The sequence below is a fragment of the Eucyclogobius newberryi genome, unplaced genomic scaffold, assembly GCF_026437365.1.
Source record: "Eucyclogobius newberryi isolate DKJ021-1_F unplaced genomic scaffold, fEucNew1.0.hap1 SCAF_18, whole genome shotgun sequence".
In the NCBI taxonomy this organism is placed as follows: domain Eukaryota; kingdom Metazoa; phylum Chordata; class Actinopteri; order Gobiiformes; family Gobiidae; genus Eucyclogobius; species Eucyclogobius newberryi.
In genome coordinates this window covers 14732349-14757003 of record NW_027315812.1, presented here as the reverse complement: position 1 = coordinate 14757003, position 24655 = coordinate 14732349, and the positions used below count along the sequence as shown (strand labels likewise).

Here is a 24655-nt window from a genome sequence, read left to right as displayed (position 1 = left end):
AATCCAGTAAATTTCTAGAAAATCTTTCAGACACCACAAACGCTCCTGAAAAGGGCCATAATCGCCTCTGTGACTATACAATCTTGTTTTGTAATAATGCGATCAAGCATATGCAATTGATTGTTCAGTCCTAATTGACTTCTAATGCTCTCCGTGTGCAGCCCATTTCCCCCCAAACGTTATAGCAGTACCTGGCAGAGGTAAACATAGAACACACAGAAAAGAAGTGCGTTTGAAGCAGAAAATGTGGCGCTCTCATCTGTGCCGGATCAAGTGAGATTGGCGTTTGAAACATCTGTGAAATGTTCTGTGTTCAGGGGGAGTAAACATGCCTCTCAAAGATAAAGCCAACCTCAGCGTGGTCGCCTCTTTATCTGCCCCGTGATAAGTATTCATTCAGCCAGAAAGCTGCGGTGAAGTGGGAGGGGGGAGTGGAGAGATAGGCAAGGGGCTGGACCAGGGAGGGATTCCCAGGGCGTTTAGGGGATTTAGGAGGAGAGACCCTCAAACAACGCTTCTTAAATCACAGCGCCAGATAACATCGGCCAGTTTTTTGTTCGTGTGTGTGCAGCGAGATTAAGATAGGATCCTGATGAGTGTCTATGTGAACACAACTGCCTCCTGCCTTGTTTGTTTTGAGCTGTGTGTGCACATGAAGTCTCTGTCTATGTATGTAACAATTGTGTGTGTATTGGTGATGGGTGGGTGGGTGCGTGTCATCCATCCCCTACAGCCAGTCAGTGTAGTTAATAGAAAGCAGAGCGATCGGACGATAAGATAAGAATCATTGCCCGCCATTAATTAAAAAGCCCTGGTAGGCAGAGATACATCGGAGGGGAGGGGAGCGCTGTGCAAAAATAATAGCAAAGCAGGAGAAGTATGAAGCATTTGAGGCAGATTGTGAGCACAAAAGTAAAAACACCTCAGATGAGATGCCAGTCTGTCCACACTGGTGCTAATGAGAGCCGAGGCTGAGTAGACCCACTGCCAGGTGACAAGGCAATCATGGAAACAGCAGGATGCAAACAGAGAAAGGTAGGACTAATCAAAGAATACATTTTTAAAAACTTCATTCACTGTTTCCCTTATGTTTATGGTCTTGTAGTCAGTTCCTGTATCGAATAAAGAAAAGTCGGACCAAACTTCATGTTGTAAAAAGACTGCCTTTTCATGTAGGTATTTCTATTATTATTATTATTATTATTGTATGTATTTATTTAGGTGCCCTGCGACGAGTTGGCCACTGTCCAGGGTGTACCCCACCTAAGGCCCAAAGTCACTGGGATAGGCTCCAGTCACCCGCGACCCCGAAAGGGAACAAGCGGTAGAAAATGGATGGATGGATGTATTTATTTAGGCTATTTGTTCTAATTTGAGCTTTCTGTTCTTTCTTTTATTGTTAAAATATTACACATATTGTTTTTCCGTACATACACATTTTCTTTGGTGTTGTCTTTCCCTAAAATGAGTTAAAAGCCCCATTGTCATGGGTCAACTCTTACTTTTAAACACACACAGGATATCAGTGCCACACAGGGCCAGAGCTGCTTCTCTCTGACCGCAGTGCTGAGGTTCATCACTTGAGCACCTCCGTGAGCACAGCGGTCAGGGAGGAGCCCACGCAGCAGCTTTACGCACGTGTCTATGAGGCGGAGAAAGAACCTCACTGTGGGTTGTGGAAGTCTGTCACAAACACCTGTCTGCTCCATCGCTGCAGTTAGTGACAGAGATCCTCCTACTTCTGTGCTGCCGTGTTTGCTCCTTTCTCCGCTCCTCGGGGCCTGTCTGTTTGGGCATTACGACCTGACTGTGCACAGGGACATGCTAATCTGAGCCACAACAACAACTCACAACATTGTAACGTTGTAATATAAATGTGGGTTTTTAACCATGCAGTCACTGTATTCTGTTCAACTCTGAGACAAACTTTCATTCAGCGTTTCAGACTGCTGGAAAAACCAGACATTTGTTCAGGTGCAGAAACACAAAGCGAATGGGAAAATGCGGACAGTAATAAAAGGGTTGTTTTTACTGAAAAAGTGATTTAGACCATGAGATTGTGAGCACGCTCCCTGATCGGCAATAAACGTAAGGCAAAAGAGCAAGTCAAAATACAGATTGGAGTTTGGACTTGGTTTTTGTATTAATTATCTATTTTAGTTTACATAGAAGCTAATGAAGAAATGTTTGGATAATAATGATGACACCTCTGTACCACAGGGTTCTAGGTTCCTGTTTAGTTTGAAGCACTGTCATTTCTCAACGTGGCGTGTGGAGGCGTGATGCAGCTAAAAAGTTTCTTGGGAATTACAATAGGGAACAGCGTGACATACTGAGAATAAATAAAGGAGTTGTTGAGGAAGGAAGGTGTGGGCAGAGTGATGGAACAGGAACAGAGAAACCACTGTGTGGTGGTGGGGCTTTGAATGTGATAGAGGAAGTATATAATATAAGATGACAAAAATACAGCAAAACTCTGTAATTCATTTCATTCAGGCCTTTGCCTCACAAATGAATTTCGTTGGGAATAAGAATTTCAAGACTAACTGATCGATAATGGTGATTATGCAGGTCACAATATAATTGTACCAACAAAAAGAATACGTATATGTATTATTTTTTTTGTTCAATCTAACACTGAATGCAAAAAACAGTTATAAGCGTGTTATTACATTTGTTGATATGTGGATATTATGTAACTAGAATGGAGAATATTGGTAATGCTTTTGTCTGTGAACTGTGATGCTTTTGTCTGTTAAACTGAGCAGTCTCGGCTGGACTAAAGGGAAAATGAGGCATGAGGAACAGAATAGTCTGTCAGGCACAGCCACTTCAAACTCCGCTCCTGCCGGCAGATGTCTGATTGAGCCTCTCGTCACAGCAGAGGTGTGTGATGTCACAGGCCTCTTAAAATATTGGTCAGTGATTGCAGCAGACACTAACAAGTGCAACAACATCTGAGGAAATTGTTATCACGTAGCATTATTATAGAGTTATTAAAACACCATGTCCACACTTTTGGTAGTATCACAAAGTTCTGTCCGTGGTTGTGTGTGGATTATCTGGGCCATTAACTGGAACAGATCCAGTCCAAGCAGGAAAATCCCAGAGAAAATGTGCAAAGCAGTGACCACATTGTGATGAACAGCATATTTCATCATGATGATCAACATGGATTCAACGTGGATTGCACCAAGTCAAGTGTGTGACAAACAATTTGTTTTCAGCTCAACACATCTTTCACTGTCATGATATTTATTCGTATCCCTAAAGCCTAAATGTCAATGGATTACATACAAAACATCAAATTCTGAAAAATAACACAAACATCCACAACGCCTGTTCCCTTATTGACGATTAGAGTTGCATAATTTGGGTCTCTTAGGCCAAATCACCATTCATCAGTAGTACCCACAATGCATCTGAATTGACAGCTCCACACAGGATGCGTGTCCCGCTGGCTTTAATCTGATTGGACAAGCCCTGTCATGTCTTTTAACTGATTGGAGGGTCAGCGCTGGACAGAAGGCCAGTGTGCATACTAAAGCAGATGCTAATTTGGAGCTGAACATCAATCTTCATCACGGCGAAAGCATGGCAGGGAGGAGCGAGGGAGAGAAGGAGAGAGGTAAAGAAGAGAAGGAGGAGAGGAAAGACGGAGGAGCACAAAGAAGATAATGTGATTTACAATTTAGGTAATTTACAACCCCGAGGATTGAATTTCCCCTGTAACTTGTAACCTGTAAGAGGCTCCAAATATGAGCTCGACTTTGAGTGATGGACGCTGGGCATGCTCTCAGAATATTAACAATTTCCACAGTCCAAACTTAGCCCTCATTCCTTACTTCTTTGCTTTCAGAATCCACTTTATTCTGTAATTGAGCTGGATGTAGTGATAAATGTTGTGGTCTGTGAATTCTTTGTACCATATAAAGGCCCACAGTTGCATGGGTGGCTTTAAAGTACATAGGACAGGTTTCCTATGCTTGTTTATGCAGGTTTATGTTTTTGTATTATGAATTATTACTATGTTTGACGGGATAAGTTCTAAAGGGAATATCTAGAATGTCAAGAAACATATTTTTCTGACGGTTTAAACATTCATTAAACAATATAATGTCCTGGTCATGTATTTATTCAATTGTCAAAATAACTATTATATTAATCAGACAAGCTTTGGCCCTTATTTACAGTATGGTTGCTAGGTAATAGTTAATTACCTCTGCCACTGCTCAAACTGTGAAAGCCCAGATATAGTAAGCGCTGAAGTTGCAATAGTAACTATACTTGACAAAACATATTTTCAAGATTTGGTCGATAATGTACTCTCATATATAAACTGTTTTCCTGATAAATACTAATTCAAATAGAGTAATTACTCTGTCATAATTAAGATCCAAATGGCTAACTTTGGTAATAATGAGCTAACATAATAAACACGTAAAGAGTTAGACGAGTCTAACGAACAAGGTGCCAATCTACTGCCCACGTCCCATCGGTAAGTGATATTGTAAACTTTGCCAAAATTCAGGAAGATTTAGTAACATTCTAAATATAATAATGTTAACTACGTCCTACTGAAATGAGTAGTCAAACCTGTCATAAACAGCATCGTCCACAAATAGACATGGAATGCTTTAATAAAATAGGTTCATTATTATTTGTTATGCTTTAGTTTGTTGTTTGTATGCATGATAATAATCATTGTGCCTCAAGGTGAAACAAATTAGTCAAGGTAAAGTCAGTACAGGAAAGATTTCAGCAATTCCACAGATAGTGTCGGTTTCAGATGGAGATGAGCACACATTGGCTATTAAAGCCATTACCAGGCCTCTTTAATTAAAAGTGCAACTTAATTTAGATCTTATCTTGGAAATTGTTGAGTCTGTTGATATTGTCTTCTCAAAGAAAAAGGTTCACAATAAGTGTAAGTGGATAAAGATATTAGCTAATCAAATGACACATTCAAGAACCAATTTTAACATTCATAATCCATAAAAACAACCAAATCTAAATTACAATGTCATATTCAGGCAGTACTAAGACTGCGAAAACATGTATTTGTTAGATTAAAACTATATAAATTAAAAAAAGATATGTGTGGGAGAGAAACTTCAGACGTTCACCAAGGTTAATATAAAAAAACTGGATCATTTCTTATCAAAAAACTAAGAATAACAAAGTTGAAACAGTTTTATGAATAATAGCAGTGGTAGCAATGTGTGGGTGGGTCCCTTCCTTCTCGATTATAGTGATAGTAGTAGAATTAGTCCTTAAACAGGCTTTATTTTCATTCAGATAAAACAAGTGTCCACAAAACAAAAATCCGCATTTATGATGGGGCGTGACAGGTCCCTGATGACAACACTTTAGGGCAATGTCCTGAACAGTAGTAGTAATAGTAGTAAGTCTTAGTAGTAGTAGTAGTACTAGTAGTTAGGGCTGGGCCATATCATACATTTCACGGTGATACAGGTGGGATTTTGAGTGACGATATGAAAGATATGAAATTGAAATATCACAATAAAACAGAGCACATGGAGTGAGAGTATTTTGGAGGCTGAGGAGAGGGAGAGGGCAGGATTTGTTGGGTTTGGGCTTAAGATATTGCATAAAACCCCACAAAAACCTAAAAGCTATAGAATTAATAATAAGAGCTACCACAAAATAATTTTTCTTAACATGTGACAAGCAAAATTAATGTAGGTCCAGTCTTTATGAAATATTAATCTACTTGACAGGCCATAGTTGGATTATTGTACTTGAAAGCAGGCAGATGTTGAATTATAGACTACTTACAAACTTATGCAATATTGTTAAAAATGTTTTAAAGTATATCAGAACGTTAAATTTGATTGTTAAATTGAAAATAAATTGTTCCTTATTGTTCCTTGCTCGAAATAAATTGTCAATTTTTTTTTTGTATTTTGTTTAGCATCAATTATATCGCAAATGTTCTAATCTATATTGAGATGTTTTTGGCCACACCACCCTGCCCACCCACTACTAGTAGTAGTAATTTTCTTTTTTCCGTGCCAAACCACATGCTTGGCTGTGGACCTCTTGATTAATATCGATTAAAATGTGAATAACTACAAAGTTTGAGTCCATATATTTAGTTTCATCCATATATTTAGTTTCCTCCACAATAAAGTTCCATATTAAAGAGAGACAGATAGATGGTGCTGGGTGGAAGCGGGTTGCCTGGCACCGAGAGGGGGCCTATGAGCCACATGATGAATAGAGCTGGAGGAAGACTAGATCACCCTTCTCCTGCCCCTCATCACTCCACTGCGAGCACCCAGAGAAGCCACTAGTTTCTTAGTGTCGCCTACCTGCCTTTGTCTACACATATCACTCTGGTTTTATACTCTCTCCGATCTGCAGCCCATGGCCTAAGTGTGCAGACAAAAGGACAGATCAATACTATTTCTCACAGAAGGCTTCCAGCTCTGAATAGAGGGCTCACAAGGTTGAATAAATGTGGACAAAACACTGATTAAGAAATAGAAAGTCTGCGAAAGTAGAAAGTTAGCCACATACTTCATATTCAAAGAGACTCTGGATTCAAAACACAAATATTGTTTTAGAATCACTCTTGAATGAGGGAAATTAAAAGTTTTCCTATCATTTCACACTAATGTGTTTTGAGCTAATATGCTTGCAGACCTTGAGGATGTTGGAGGAATAATCACGCAAACAATGTCATATCAAATGGAGACTCGCATATTTTTTGACATTTGGGCAGCGCTGCTATTCAAATATTAGTTGAATAATAACCTCTGGTAATTCTGTCGGATTAATTGATCCCAGTGAGAGATACTCAAGAGATAATGGGCGCTCAAGATACAATAAACCTTTAAACCTGTATTGCCACCTTAATTATAAAGCATATTGTGGAAAAGAAATTATATTTAAGTTGTTACTTTGAAACTGTTTCTTAATTAATCATCAAACGAAAAAAAATCTTTACCGTGTCGCTATTGCTTAAATGTCATCAAACTTTCACAGTAAAAACCAAGCTGTTATGTTTTTTAGATGTAGAGTAATGAGCTGCTTTGGACTTTTATGAATAACAACCAAACAAAAATGACAACCAACCAAAGCTGGACTTTTTCTGCACCCCAGCTGTCCTCGGAGGTCAGATTTCCATAGTTCTGACTTGTAAATTATCTCTGGAACAGCCTCGCATCTCCGAATTTGTACTTGGAAACGCTGAAAACAATTGTCAGTTAGCCAAAGAATCCAACAGAGCTGCACCCTGTGTTTGGATAAAGTTGAATATCTGACAGTTATTTGTCTGGGTGATTACATTTTGGTCGATTTGAGCATTTTCCTGTTTTTTATTATTTTAATTGAGTCATTACAATACACTAACTCTGGACACTGGAACACAGAAATTCTTCCAACCTCCAAAAAATGGAAAGCAACATTTAACTACAGTAAACTACATCAAAATCCTGCAAAGACTGCATACTGAAGAACTTTGAACAGCTAAGTGTCACCTTCGCCACAGTCTGAAAAGGACTGGTCCACTGTACACAGAGGGGTGTGGAGCTGACATAAGCTGGACTGGTGAAGGGGAACATTAATGTGCAAGGCCATGCACAGAATTGCCACAGTAAGGAAAACACAGATGCCTGCTCTAGTACCTGCTATTGGCTGAACACGCAGAATTGGACCTAATCGAATTGGGCATTAGGCTGATATAAAGGTGTTGACTTCACACACACAGCCATACATACACAGCAAGAACATGCTTATGCATAGATACGGTACCATGTTTATTATGTACATATCCAAAGACCTGTCCTCCTATAATTCAATCTACCAAGGAACACGCACAATATCACTGCCACAAGAAGGTTGCTACAAAACACAGTCATTCTCACATCTATTAGTCCACATTTGCTGATCTGTAATTTTCAACCCGGTGGCACTATTCCCCTGTTAGGCAGTGCAATTATGGGATGTTTACACAGCCGAACAAAAGGCCAGTGAAACATACTCTCAGTCAAACACTCATTAGAAAGGCCAATAGAAGCTGAGGTGACCTACAACATTATACAGTAAAACATCAGATGATCCATGCTTATTATTATCCATGCCACAATCAAAACTACCTTCATGGAAGCTCAGACTACCTCACAAAAAGTCTGACTAACAACAGATAACTTTACAAACAAATTCCCAAGAAATCCATTGACATGCCCCTGGGTGGGTTTTTTCCAAAAAAATCCACCGTAGTAATTCCAAACTATTTGATTTGAACATGTCTGTAGTTTTAAATGTAATCTTGGATCCCTCCTGTTCGAAATGTACCGGTATTCGAATCCTCTTGACAAACCGTTACAAGGGTGCAGCTTATGTACAGGTGACACGAGCTTAGAGGCAGCGGTGCAGCTCCAACATTGAGTTATTTACTATTTCCTTTTTGGCTTTTTATTGAAAATGTGCCTGGACAGAAAATGCATTTGAATGACCACAAGGCACACTTCTTTTCACGCTTCCCAGTGACCAGGGAGTTGTTTCAGTGGAAAGGCTACCATCGGAAAAAAGTGTTTTTAGTTTGTTTACACCATTTTACGGAGGATAGTTTCTTTAACAAAAGCTTCTTGGATAATGGACCAACTAAAACGCTGACTCTAAAGTAGGATTCTCTTCCAACAGTAGTAAAAAAGAGAGTAGTACGGTGAGTGATTCTCAGTGTTGAGCAACAGCACACAAATAATGACTTTTAAAATGCTTTCCTTTGTGTTTATTACTGGTATAGCTTCATAAACCTGCGTGTGCTTGTGTTGAGAGAGTGTCGAAACATTTTAATACATTGCTTTTGACGAATATAGCATTTTCAAACTAACCAAAGCTAACATGGTGATCTATATATGCTATGTGTTAAAAATGCATTACCCATAGAAGTGTTATATGTGTAGTAATAATCTGGTGGGGCCACAACTCAGGATGCACTGTTTTAACCTCCTACTGTATACTCAAACTGCTGAATAAAGCCAAATCTCCATCAACAAATATGTTCTCCTTATTGTATACAAAGCAGAAAACATTTGATTATCGCTGATGCTTGGACCAGGACCACACAGACATGATGAACGCTATCATCCGAATCATCTTGTAAGAACAAAGAGCTGCTTAAACTTCCGTCGTGATACAAGTGAACAAATGGACCAATCAAAAGCCCATCCACTACACTTAGCCAATCAATGCTCAGCCCAGGATTAGACTTGTAGATGAACAAGAGCTCACTAAAAAAATTACTGCTCCATTGTCTTCTGATTTTCATGCTAAGATGCAATCACCAACCATCACAAGGCACTCTGGCCTCCAAACGACAGACCAGAAAGGTGAGCTATTTCTGATTATGCTAATGAGAATACAGCCAGTCTGAGCGTGTGCGTGACTCAGCCCACATGTACCGTCATATTGTGAAAAGTATGGATGTGAGGCCTGATTACTCATACTTGTTACTGAATAATCCTGTTATGTGAACGCCACATGTGAGCCCTGCATATAGTCTACACGTGTGGAGCAAGCTTATTTATTCATTATTACCACGCTGCATATTTTCCAGTCATTGGTGAAACTGCTTAGTCATCTAACCATGCAACCAATACAGTCTGTGAAAATTGCAGATTTATTCAACTATTAGAGAAGACTACAAAATAGATGTAGTAGATATAGGAATATATGTGGGTTTGCCTTCCTGTTTCTACTTTGAAATAAGAGAAGCTGCCAGTCTAATTGACTTGACTAAATCAATAATGTATAGTCACAAAGGTTGCTCATCTAGGAACCTAAACTGGCCCTGTTACCATAATGATGCAAGGTTAATTCCATGATTGCATTAGTGTAAGCCTTCAGTCATTTCCAGCACAAATTTAAAGAATTACATATTTATGAATGTAATTTACCCCTGGCACATTGCACACGCGCCACCTATTGCATTTATTTATATTTTAAAAAGAACTTAAGGACATCAACACAGAAGTTAGACATAAACCTTTACAAAAACTTATATAATACTTAATTAATACTACATTTGACGACAGCTCAGGTTATTGTATCGTGCACACTCATCCGACTCTGCTAACTTGCCTGCTTTAAGGTACTTTCAACCAAATAGATTAATATTTTATTATCTCTAGCTCCTGGCTAACTGCGTGCATTCTTCATAATTTTGCACTGGGCTTACAGCTCACCTTGATGTGACTAAACTCTCCTCGGGCGCTGCCTCCCTTGCGTGTGGATGTTAATATTTCAGCGCCATGTTTGTGAGCGAGAGTGCAATCAGCGAGGTGATGCAAGAGGGAGGAAAAACTAATAAAACAGTGATTAGCTCCTGCACCTGCTATTCTCATTAGTTCATATTGGACTGGTAATACAAAAGCGAGGGGCAGAGTGGTACTGAAAGTGTGAAAGGAACATGCTGATAATGATGTTAATATAAATATGATGATGACACAGTCGGTAAGAAGAAGGTAGTGGGAGAGGAACATTGAAAGTTTTATTAAGGTGATGAGAACAAGATGTGACGGAGGCATAGATAGAGATAAGGTAAAAAGTATGCAAATTTTAAAGACTCAGATCTCAGGGACCAGAGGGATGATAAGGTAAAAAGTATGCAAAGTTTAAAGACTCGGAGCTCAGGGACTCCACTGAAGAGACCAGGCAGAGACAAAGAGAAAGAACCAAGAAGATGCGAGAGAAAGGGGCAGAACATTGTACTGTATATGTGATCGACAGCAGAACAACAAACTGTATGGGACATATTTCAGAGGACAATAGTGTAATGTGAATAAGAAAGCGTTGTAACAGAATAAAATATACAGTCATTCATCTTCTGCTTGTTCCTTAAGGGCTAGAGGTGGCTATGGGCTACAAAAGCGTCACGTCAACAACAATTCTTTCACATTGTTGTTGATCATTTAAAGAACCTGTTCCCAGAATACACAGATAGTCACTGACATGTTTGCACATGGTTCTCACCCAATAATGTCTCTGGATTTCTGACTCTGACAATTGCTTCCTTCTAGTCCTGATTGATCAATCTACCTTTTAAAACGTATGAGCAATTGTTGTTTAGAATATTGAGTATTCAGTTTGTAATTAAAACTACAGCAAAAAGAGCTAATAGCAAATGAATTGAAAATAAACATGTTTGCAAGGTGTTTTCTAATTAATTCAATTGTTCATTAATGGTTTGTATAATATTTACTTTTAGCCCATTCAAGATGTATTATGAAAATATATTCTTAATATTTTTATTGAGATGATGCTAAAAACACCCCCAAGGCAAATTCATTTAGTCAATTTCCCCCCCCACAAATAGCTCAATTTTCCTGAACTAATAAAATAAAAATCATGTACAAGCCCTTTAGTTGCTGACATGCACAGCTTGTATTTGAGGCAACTCATTAGCATCAGCAATTAATTTACCACACAGACTGGGTAATACATAGATTCATTAAATATGTCCATTTGAATAAGACTACTTATTGTGGGACTGTATGATTGCTTAATAAACACAATAACTAATATTCATAATAATAAATAAAGTGTTTAAAAGCAGATTAAACAAGCTAGCCATCCACAAATAAATGAGACGACGGGGACAAAAGGGAAGCAGTGCAAAACGAACATGACTTGCTGCTCCTCAGACTGCAACGGCTTTAAAGCTATACAATTTCATAACACCTTTTCAAGACTACAGCTCTTTAGGGACCATAGTAACAGCTACAATATTTCTCTTTCCTGTCTATTTTGGTTTAAGCTTTATTTACTCCATAATATTCAGCGCGCAAGCATTTCAATAACACAGATGACTTAACTCTTGAGGAGGTTTAATTCTCTGGAAGAACTTTCATTTTCCGCATGTTCAGCCATCCATGAAAAAATAATTGTGAGTACTTAAGTAAAGCCCTTGATAGAACGGCAGCGGAATGATTACCTTTCTCTTGGGCAAGGCAGGTGACAGCTCTGTGGCATCCATAGAACAATAAACATGACAGGAGGCTGCGGCGGCTGGAAAAACACCTATTTTAGAGATTCTTCAAGTAAAGGAAATATATTTGCAACCCATTCCAAATATCAGCTCTACCATTCTTCAATCAATGAACCATTCAAAAAACAACCTCTTTTTAAGTCCTTAACAATATCATAAACTCTGACAGCCTGGTGGAAATTTCACAAAATCACTAACAATAACATGTCTCCATCAGGTCATATACCATTCTGGAACGACCCTGATCGTCTGAGTAACAAAGCACCCATCAACTTCACAACATGGCCTGAAAAAGGCATTGGCCACCTACAAAACATCATTCAACACAATAAGCTGGTTCATTAACTTCCACATTTAAGACAAAAACTATCAATGTACCTCTTTCCCGACCAATCTTAGATATTATTAGCATCAAAACAACCAAAAAGGTCTCTCCAATATTTACACAAAAATAGTGCAGTGTAGGGCAAGTTAATCAATGAATCACAACTAAACAATTATTACTGCCATTTGTGAGAGAATATGTTTTATGACTCATACAAAGCAGGAATTATCTCAAAATGACACAGGACGCATGTACTTTTGGTATTTAAAACTATTTTATCTGCTAGATACTCTATAAGGACGACCTCAAGCGGTGTCATCTTAACTTCATCTGGGTCAAAATGAGTAAAAACTAACTAAAAACTAATTGATTTGTCAAAAGACCAACCGCTAGACTAGTTGATAAGCAAAATGATAGTTAGTTGCATTGCTCTTGATGCCAGCTCTTGGGCTCAAATCTTCCAAACCATTTACTCGAACACAAAGTTAGAACTTATACAATATAGAATCTTACATTACACCCTTAAAAAAGAGGTCTCAATCGCAATGGGTACCTACCTGGTTAAATAAAGGTTAATACAAATAAAGCAAATAGAAATAACACCTGTTTAAAATGGGCTTTTCATTAGACACTTGCGCTCACTGTACAGAGAACACACCCCACACACACAGTGCATCCATGCTTTTTGGCACTGCCCACCCATACAACAGTTTTGGGAAAGGGAAAGTCATCGTTATCCTCACTTCTAAGCTTCCTCTCTCCTCTTACTCTATCTCAACTCAACATGTCAGACACAAATACAAACATAGTCCTCATTGCCCTAATCATCGTTAAGAAAACTATCCTCATGAACTGGAAATCAAGGTCAAACATAAATTACCATCTGGAAAAACCTTCTTAACGACTTTATGTCAAGTGAAAAACGCCAGAGAATACAGAATTCAAGGTACTAAAGAACAACCCTCCATCTGGTGACCACGTATAAAAATACTACACTGCTGTCACATAAAAAACCTCTTGCATTCTCTCTCTTACTCGATTTCCCTTCTCCCATCCCCCCTTCTTTTCTATTCCTCCCTTTTTCCCCTTCTAATTCCTTCTAATTACGATTTTTTGTCAATTTCTTTCTTTCTTTCTTTTATTATTATTTTTCACAATACAAATATTGCTATTTTCATCATAATATAGATTAGTACCAGTATATAAACCGATTATTGGGGATCATGGTGGTGTGATTAAGAAATCTAACACCAAATTAAGTAACATTGGACCCATCTTCCTTCTGTATCTCACGCCCATGTCTTTTGTTTTCAATGCACAAAACAACAACACCTCAAGATTTTTTAAAGCACAGGCATATGGTGAGGGAGGAGGAATGATAAAAAGAAACTGAGTCCATCTCTCCACTCTATTATCACTTTTATTGATTCAATCCCAATACGCCAACAACAACAACATTATATACAGTAGTCTATACACGTGGATGCAGTTTGCACACTCATATACTGTAAATTGTTTGAATGTTTAGAATATTGACTGTTTATGTATTTCTTTGTTTTTGCCTGGATAAACTCGAATGTTCGACAACAGTGTGGAAGAAGCCACACCCTTTTATACCGGGATTATGCTTTGATGCTGACAAATGAAGACCTGAAAGTGAATCAGTAAAGTGATTCTTAGAAGCACACAGAACAATATAACAGTGCAAGAGGGAAAACAAACTCGATCACGCACCATTGCACTTGCTGTCTACCGCAGCGTATGCCAATGCCCCGAGCCACTGACTTAATGCACACACACCTTGACTTGCGAAGGGTAAGATAACACTGTTAACCTTGTCCAAGTGGCCTGCACTTTACATGCCCCGCTTTTGAGTTTTCTGCCTTCCGCTTGCCTCTCTTCCCACTGTCACTGCAATTTGCTTCCACAGCAGCACCGTGGCACAGCTTTTAGTGATAATAGGAAGCCAAACTAGACAGAGGCACATAAAAACAAACATGCAAAGACCAGACAATCCAGCACATAATGAGACTAGCCTTTAGATCCACTTTGTAGTCCGTTACCACAAATTGGAAAGAGACAGATATATGGATAGCGACAGTAAGATTGAGGGACCAATAACAAGGGAGATGCAGGGCTGGATTAAATAGTGAAGGCAGTGGCTTTAATAGATGCTACAGATAACAAGCAATGGGGACTTTCAAATCTGGATAAATGAAAACACTGTCAAACTTATTGTGAGCACTGAGCCTGCTTTTCCTGCAAGTCAGAGAATTGGAGAGGAAATAATGGAAGGATAGAGAAAACGGTATACATTTACTCAGCACCACCAGGATGCATCTATAAACTATTTTATCATGATGTATATAAACATTGGATTAACTTTGCCATTCACAGTGGGAAAGTCTATGATAAAAAAGTAAGCATTTCCTCTAAAGAAAATGAATAAGATGTAAAAGTATAGTTTGACATTTTGGATAGCTGTGATTTTCAAAGCAGCAAATAACTACTGCCGCTGTAGTCATAGCATCGATGAATGGGTTAGACATTCTGTGAAAAAAGCAGAGCACCACACATCCTTGGACGCACATAGAGTACTTAACAGTTATACGAGCAGAAGAACAATTGAATAACTGAGAAGGTCAATGTGGTGGGCAGTAAATATGTACAGTAAATATTTGTACAGTTAAGTTCTATTGACTATAACATACTATAGCATGTTTATCAGAATTACCGAGGTATTTCCTTTTAACTCGAAAGGTTGTGTCCTGAAGACGCCATGGTTGTTGCTCAATTGTAGCCAAAAAAGCTCAAAAAGCACAATTGAAAAAGGAAACTGTTTGAAAAGCTTTGCTCAGTTTTATTTTGTTGTATGAAGTGAATGAAAGAGGGTGAAGAGTTGGGGGAGGAGAGATGTTTTCAGCAGAGGTAAAAGAGACCAAAGATGTTGCATTTCATGTTTAAACCAGTTGCGGTCCCATGGTGACACCTGTGAGTCAGTGCTAATTGACTAAGCATGCCAACAAGGCGTTTAGAACAATGAGGAGATCATGAAAGCCTTTGAGCTTCAAGTGTGTGTGGGCAAGCACAGTAGGAGTTTTATTTTAGCAGGAGTACTTGCAGGTGCCTCAGCAGCTGGTCTGTACCGACATGGCAACACGAGCCGGCTAAAAGCAATACTTAAAATAGGTGCAATTATTTATTAGGAACCACCATTTAAACCCAAACCCCTTTTGTTAACAAACAGTCTCCCCTTTGCTCTAAATTGATTTTATTGTTCCTTTCATTTTTGTCATAAATATCTGTCCAAATAAGTTTAAATAGTTTTGCACTTTGCGGTCATTACTGAGAGAACTCTGGGTCCAATAACAAGTATTATTTGCATGATTTCCAGCGATCAAGTAGGCTTAAAGGTCAGGATTTCATTTTCAGGAAAACAGGATGTACAATTCATTGGCGCAAGCATCTGCAGCCTCTGGAAGACTGAGCCCCGTGCAAAGATATGCTGGCCTGCAAGATGTACAACTCTTAGACGTTAATGCCTTTGGCGGGTGTTAATTAAAGGTAAAGTCAATAGTGCTGACTTCATGCAAGACTGCACTAAAGTCCAAAGGAGAATAGAATCTTAGTACTGTTGTCCCAAGAGGGCATTTAAGCCGATAGCATCGTACAGTATGTAACTGAATTGTACCAGAGCAGGAATAAGATGCACTCAGATTGCAATGAGGAGTAAATACATATCTACAGATAAAAACAGGCTGTTGAATTTACAGAGGCATTGGTGGTCGACCTCACTGCCCAAACAAGTAAACATAGAGTTCATTAATGAGATCCAATAAATCACATGCGGTATATACTTTGCCTTGAAATGTAGGAGTTGTCCAAGTGTACTTTCACAATTGCACACACACCACCAGAAAAACTGGGACCAACCTAACCCAGAACTAAACTCAGACTAGATCAAGATCAAACCAAGGCTACGCCAGGACAGAACTGGACAAAGCAAAATGTTGCTGTGCAGGAAGGTCAAATATCTGAAAACGTTTGTCAGCCATCGGATATTGCCATAATGAGTGATTGTACTGCATGTTGAAGCTGGGGGCAGTAATAAGTATATAATTGTCTAAACTGGCTAGGTGGACTCTTGAATCAAACGGAAGCGCAAATGGATATTTCTTCAGTGTATACATAGGTAGCAATCTTCTGCCTTCCATTCAAAACACATCCTCTTTGCAAATTAACTGGAATATTACAAGGTCTCAATGTGGGAAATTGGCAAAGCAAATACCTTATTCAGGAATTTGTTCAGGCTCTTTTCACATATAACCTCTTCTGAGAAAAAGCCTGGGATGATTAACTTCTGTTTACTATTGTATAGAATGGCATTTAAACTGTAGAAACAATAAAACAAAACAAAAAACTGTTAGTTTAATTCCGTGGACAGGCAATGGATATGAAATAAGTACCAAGTTTGATTTAGCAAAATGTTGAAGTGGGGTGAAGTGACGCGTAGAAAGCAGAAGAGATATACAGTAATTCTGCTGCAGTGACATTTTCTCATAATCCCTCCCAAATGCAGAAAACAGTGTCAGAAAACTGAAGGGCAGAGCCAGTTGGAGGGAGGGGGAAAGATGGAAAGCATCTATTGCACAAAGTCAATGAACAACCATGTATTTTCTGAGCAGATTATAGCTGAAGTCACTGTGTGGGTATTCTGTTTAACGGATGAAGATCAAAGTCATTTCTGCGCCTGTAATGACCATAAAAACAATAATGCACTGATTGTAGTTGTATCAAAGTGAATGTGACAGAATCATTACATACACATACACATACACATACACATACACATAAGTAGGTGCATACTCTATACATACGACAAAACACAACCAGGGCCTTCCTCACTGTTCTGACGGTGTCACAGCCATCTTCTGTGTGAGTGGTTGGAGTAAATATTGTGTCACAGGACAACTGCTGTCTTATCCTCATTCGTCTTTCCTTTTGTGTCTATACACTTTAGAAACAGAGTGAAGATCATGCAGCAGAAAACAAAGAAGACACGCTGCTGTTACCATCCAAGGTCAAACACACACAGATACGGACCCTTAAAAAAGAAAATAACTACAATGGGCAATTTAGCCAGAACAGGCAGAGATGATGGCCGGGGCAGTGAGTGCACACACACTAACACATACACACAGCTGTGCCTCAGGGCCAAGGCTCTGGCAATGCATCATTACCCACCCTTGGAGGTGGTTCCATACCCCAGCATGCATTTCTCATGTGGAGAGGAAATTACCCCTGGGCCGTGCTGAGAGCCAATAGAGTGTGTCCTCTCTGCTCTATCTGTATCTTACTTTTCCTTCCTTTCTTTTTCGTTAAACCTGTCACTCTCTGTACCAGTCCACTGAGGCGCTCTGCCGTGGGTCACCCGGTTTTAACCTTTACTGCTGCCTACTGTTTTTATACCAACACTAATACACCTACACTTCCTGTACTGCTGAACAGAACTAAATAAAAACATAAAGAATAGATCCTTATCTTTATCTTTGTAATTATTATTGTAAAATGTCTGGTGGCAAAGTTGGTGACTGTTATGTATACAGTGTAGCACCACAGCACGGTGCTGGAGTCTGCACTGGTATAAAATGTCTCCTAGTTAACATTTCTTCCTAAAAAAATCTGATTGTGATGGTTGAATTACAAATTATAATCTATATACAATATGTAGTATTGTGGTGCTCTCCATGGTCCTGAAGTTCTCATAGACGCCACAATAGAAACACGTTGTGTCACTGTCCTTGGTGCTGGAGTTCAAATTTAGTGTTTCTTCCTGGTAAAACGTGTACAGTGATCCCTCGTTTATCGCGGGGGTTACGTTCCAAGAAGAACCCGTGGGAGTAGAAATCCGCGAAGTAGAAACCTTTTTTTTTTTTACAGTTATTATACAATGAAATACTCCATAAAACATTGAAGCTCACGCGCGCCGCTCTCACCGGCCTCACAAACTTCAATTTTGGCAAGCGGTTTTACGTACGTGTACATATTAATCCATAACGTTATTGACACACAGGTAGAGAAGACGCGGAGAGACTGTTTAGCCAATCAGAATGCATGATGAAAATCCGCGAAGCAGCGAAACCTCGAAAAGTGAACCGCGATATAGCGAGGATCACTATATACAGTTGTGATGCTCTCCAAGGTCCTGAAGTATTCAAACAGTCTATGCTACTATTCATGCTACTAAAATTAATGTCTATGTAGTTATTATGTCTTCCAAATAAATTAACTGTTTGTGCTGACTATTTTTGATCTTTGTAGAATTTGGAACCTGTGATCAATATGAGCGATCATGATAATGTTTAGGTGTTTTCATCAAAAAAAGATGAGCGGGACTAACTGGGAGAAAAAAAAACTTGTGAGTTTAATGTTATTTTTTGAGACTTGTTAAATCATCTTGCCTGTTGTAGTTCCAGTTAAGCCAGTTCTTTATGGTCAGTTTAAAACAAAGCTCAGATTAAAGTCTAACTTGAGTAACAGAGGTTCAGACAGAGTAGTGCCTCCAGTTAGCTTTATCCCCTCCAAGTAATGTTGATGACATCGTGTGAAAGGGATCAATATTGTATTTGGTCTTAGAGTGAAGGATGCTGTAAAGGATGGAGCAATAGCCAAGAGAAATAAATCCACCATTAAATTGAAGATATGGGACTTATTCAATGGCCAAACCTGAACTTAACACTGAGGAAATATAACATGTTTTCAGTTTACTGCATAAAACTCCCTGGGCACGGTATAGTAAAACAAATACAACCAGTAAGAGTCTGTCTAACCTCAATTTGAAGGAGCGTGGAACCTCTTCAGTGAACATCATCATGTGTCCTGGGTCTAACACTTTTTTATTACCATGTATAGTAGGCATCATACATAAACCATATGCGTAAGCGCTGTTCCTCTGCAAACAACATACGCTTTCCATTTCCCTGTCACACATACATGCTCACAGATCTACAGACGCAAGTGTCCGAGTGACAAGAGTAATCAGCACATAATCAGATTCACGTGTCGTATTTATTTAACGCTAGCGCAACGACATGCCATTGTCCTCTATGTGAAAGCATTAGCCCCCCCTTATCTTCTATCAATGGTGTTCACGCACACACACTTGCCTCACAGCCTCAAACATTCACAGAGCTAAGCACACTAGAGTCACCCCTGACCACGGCAGTTTTCTATAAATAGAGTCGACACACGCAGACAATGACCTGCCATCCCTGATCAAATCATCATAAAACAGTGCACATAAATGACTTCATGCTTATTTGACAAGTGCAAATACTGTATTAAGGGCTATTTGCATTTGTCAAACATATTAAAGGTTGAATGGACGATTTTGTTGGCATAAATTTGAGTCTTATTTCCTCGTGGCGTGGACTGCTGATTAGTCCTGCCTATCAATCATAAAACGAACCTACCGCTCACCTGCAGCCGCGTGCGGATCGTCCCACATTTCCGCGTGTCTAAGCGCATTGATCTATCATAATATAGTTCCCTCAGTGTTCGGGGCAAAATGAAGACGGAGAAAGACAGTTCGAGCTGACTCAGAAGAGACGGAAATCTACGGGAGACGAGAGATGCGATGTGATCCATCCAGTCCGCACAGGGGAGTGCGCATGCGCACTTCGCCTGCGTTCTCAAATCGCCGAAAAATCGTCCATTGCGCCTTTAATATTACTATTGCATCCCAGTACCCATACTGCTCTTGTGTCCTTGACACACTTCACACATCTTGCCAACTGCTGTGTATGAATGTGTTAAAAATAAAAAGTACTACATGGCTATTTAAAAACAATATAGAAGAGTCAGTGTTATAGAATAGTCATCTTACACAGTCAAAGAAATCCCTACTCCGGTGCTAAAGGAGACCGATTAACCATGTCAAGACTTATTTGAGTAATTTTTATTCTCCTGCTCCGATAATTCCGGCATTCACCGCATCCCGAGTCATGCCCTCTGCTTTATACTTCATTCGGCAATTTAATTTTTGGCAACACACGTAGTATTCAGCAGTGTCTTGTAGCCATTGTGACACAAAATCTGTTGCTCGGTATCGTGAACTACACCTCTCCATAGGGCGACATACGGCGACGTACCTTAAAGGGGCCAGCGCAAAACAGTAGACTTGTTTTTTAATTAAGGGTTAAATAATAAACAATATTGCGATTTTAAATGTTGTAGACCAGAACTATATAGCAGACAAAAAAACACAATGGGTCTTCTATTATAATGACTAAACCTAGTATTGAAACTAAATGCATATTTAATAAATAAAATTGGGAATTTCCTGGATAGCTTTATTATAGTCTATATCAGAACTAGTGATAACAACATGCACAACATGCTCAGAAACTATCCTGAGCCTTTTCCTCAGTATTGAAATCGAGTTTGACATTTTTGTGAACTAACTTATACTTATACTTCACTTCAACTTCAATGCGTAACATTGCAAAAAAAAAACAACTGCAAAAATAGGCAGATGATTTTTATGGCGACCCCGGATAAAAAAAATGATATATCTAACAAAAGCTTTTGATGGATGGTTAAGTAATTGATCACCGTTTTACTATGATTTTAGCTTTGTTTTATGGCCGTGGCTGGAGAGCCGCGGCGCGGTCAAATAGCCGTGCAGTTTCAGAGACCGCGGCATTTCCCTTATAGCCTCATGGCTAACCCTAACCATAACCCTAACCTTAACCCTAACCTTAACCCGGCGCGGTCTAAAACGGTCAAATAGCGGCGCAGTTTCAGGAGCCGCGGTGCGCGGCCGGCACAAAAATAACATGGCAGTTTCGGCCGCGCGCCGCGGCACTGCAGACACTCCCATGTTTTATTTCTATGCACAAGCAATAATATCACCTTAAGTTCGATTCAAAGCCAGAGGATTTGATTTATATTGTATAATGTGCCCATATGAGTCCATATTTTGTATCTGATTGTTTGATGAGCCACCCCCACAGCTGAAGCGATACCGCCGCCTTTTTTTGCGATCACAGCTTAAAAGCTGCCAATCCTCATTTTGTGTGAACGGTTCCTACAAACTCCCCAATCTCACATGTTGTTTCTTTCCCAGCATATTTTCACTCCTCGACTCTGAAGCTTTGAAACAATAATAAGAGCTCCCTCAGCCCCTGGTCCCAAACACCCTCACTCCCTTTGCAAGTTCTTATTTCTAGTTCCATTGCTGTCCTGCCTCACAAAGCTCCATATGTTTTGCATACTGAACCTCACTGGCTGGTTTCTTCTTCGTTCCTGCTTTGTAATGAATGTTTCCAATTTCCCAAACAAATGTCTTTTAGTGCTTGCTTCATCCAATCCCGTTTTATTTGTTTTTGCTGCCATGGGTCCTTCCTTATCAGGTCCAATTTTACTAGCTCTAAAAGTATCTTGTTTTAATATGTAGCACAAGGTGAATTATTTTGATTATTGTGCAGTTTTTTTCCTCCTTCGCCGCAAAATAGCAATTATGGATTTATACCATTAACCTATCTGTTCATCTATTTCTTATGGTAATGACAATACACAATGTCAAGCATTTTTAATGGTAGCACAATATTTAGGTCTATCATAATTCGCAACATGTGGAAACAGTATCTGAAATTAGTCCAAAATAGTGAGTTTAAACACGGTGATTCTTGTCCTGGAGTAACATAAAGACAATTTGATTTCTATAGGCGTTTCCTCACTTTTCTCTCCATCCTTTAACATCTTCTTATCTTGACCTCTGTCCCAGACACTGCATTATTCCCATGACTGACTCCTTTAATCTTCCATCCTTCTCCTCGTCCTGCCTGATTTTCCACTCTGCTCATTTGCCCCCATTTCCATGTGCACCACCCATCCCCCGTCTCCTCTACCCAGTCTCCCCTCAATACTTTTTTATTCTCATCCATTAGCCCTTATTGAGTTTTCTTCATGTACTGCCACGCTCACATTAGCTTTACTTTATCTACTAAATATCTATTGGCACAGTAATTTCAACAAAACAGTCAAACAATAAGAGACACAATGTGGATATATTGAACAGTTTGCTGATAGTTCCCGCTCCCTGGCCCGCGCACATGCACTTGCACGCTCACATACACACTTCTCCACACTCATTCAAGTATTCCTGGTGTCTAATAGCAGCTAACTCATTTAGCACTTCATGTTAGCTCAGCTAGATCTAATTACACAATAGGAGAGAGTGTGTAGTTTGAGTAGGAGGGCTTTTAACCTTGTGGTAAAGGGAATTGCAGCATATACATACACTAGTAGTGCTAATTCTGTGACAGCACAACCCGTAAGACGGAATACTGCAGCACAAATTGGGAAAGAAATATAAAATTATCATATCAATGTACTACAACTAGATTAGACTGAAATGTTCAATATATATATTGTCAACAGCACCCAATAGACTATATTTGAGATAGTAGATTATAAATAACATAACAGAAGTACATTTTCTTTTTCTGTTGTTAAACTAACGATATGCATTTGCCATGTGTTGTTCAAATGTGAAGTATGTTTACTGTACTTAGCCATATATGCCAGGAAGAGAACACAATACCGTCCATTAAAATGTAATTGAAATACACACATAGCAATGATGTAAAAAAAAACATTTCACACGTAATATTAGCACAAATGTACATCTCACTTGCTTCCTCCATCAGACCCCTACTCCGAAAGTCTAATTGCTCATGCATAACTTCAAGGTTTTTATCATCATCATTTTATTCTTTTTTTTTTTCAATGAAAAAAATTCAAGGCTTTTAATTAAACAAAATCTTATTAAACTCTACAGGGGGTTACAAAATCACACAACGCGAGTCATATATAAATTGCATTTTGTGCATGTTGTTTGTAGCATGATGAATTTGCTGACGCAGAATGAGGTGTAGTTAATTCAAACAGTACATACAATGAATATCTTAAGTATTGCCAGTTATAGTGCTTTGAGCAGGTGTAAAACACAGGTTCTTGTTATTGAATCAACCAGTCACAGTTAGATTAGTAAAATTGAGTGGATCCCCTGCTAATTTAGCTCCATGTATTCAAACATAACATTAAATTACTTTTGTACCTCAAGAAACACTCAGCACTGTTTTTTTTTTTTACCAATCAGACTATATTTACTTCAAATAAGACTAAACTCCATATATTTTTGTATTTTCATTCTTACATAACAAACTTTCCTTTGGGGATTTTTTTTGTTTTTTTTTGTTACCATTGTTCTTTCTGGTGATTGACAGATGCTACTGAGACTTGATCCAAGCGGCCCCTTTCTGTATGTAATTAAAGGAATAATACATCAAGAGCCCTATGAAATATATATTTAAGTAATGATTCAAGCCAGGGCTTTGGTTAATTACAGAGAAAGGAGGACAGAAGTGAGCACAGCCCAGTAGGACACTTCTTTAAAAGCACAGTGTGACATTACGAAGGTGGTATCGAGCTTCTCTCAATTTCTCTTTTCAACACTCACAGGGTAAACGAGGCAGACTCAATCTTGACTTTATTTTGGTTGAGAAGAACTAAAAATGGCAGTTTGTGTGTTTTGGAGTATTTTCCCACACAATGCTTGGACTAACAGAATGACTGAGCATGAGCAGTCACTGAGCAAGGTGATCTAATTAACTTCTGCTGCTTTTCTCCATAGAGAGGGGACTGCTTTGCTTATAACGTTCCACAGTACAGCTATCAAACTCCATGGAAACAAGCGGATGATACCACCAGGTCAAGTTTCAGGTCAGATCTGTGGAGGGGTGAGCCCGATCATAGTAAGAATGAATATTTTCAAGATATTTGTAATTGAATCAATGGAAGATAGTCTTAACCCTACTGTGGAACATTCCAGGCAAAGCAATACCATCTCCATGGAGACAACCAGATTGTGGATCCTCAACCAGAAAAGTTAGCTAGTTTGAGTAGGAGGGCTTTTAACCTTGTGGCAAAGGGAATGGCGTGTCCCTGTGTTGCTGCTTATCAAGTAGCCATGCGGCTGGCGGCTCAGCCGCAACAGCTCAGCTGTTCATATGGAAATGCTGTCACACCCCTCTGCACCTCCAGAGAGCAGCCTAAAACACCACACTTTAAACGGCTTTATTTATGCTTTTAATGCTGCAAATACTGTATCTGATACATCGAATGGCTGGTCCATATCTTCAACTTTCACATAATGCAAAAAAACGAAAATCACAAATTTTGGGGAAAAAAAGTAAAAGCCTGTTTATCTCAGTTTCACCGAGGCTGCTCCGACACATATACATAAGGTA

General features: G+C 39.1%; 1 protein-coding gene across 3 annotated transcripts in view; it reads right to left on the bottom strand.

Annotated features, from left to right (window-relative positions):
* Positions 1–24655, bottom strand: part of ctnnd2a (catenin (cadherin-associated protein), delta 2a) — a 233044-nt gene that overhangs the window by 77962 nt on the left and 130427 nt on the right. The gene's annotated exons all lie outside the window — the stretch shown is intronic.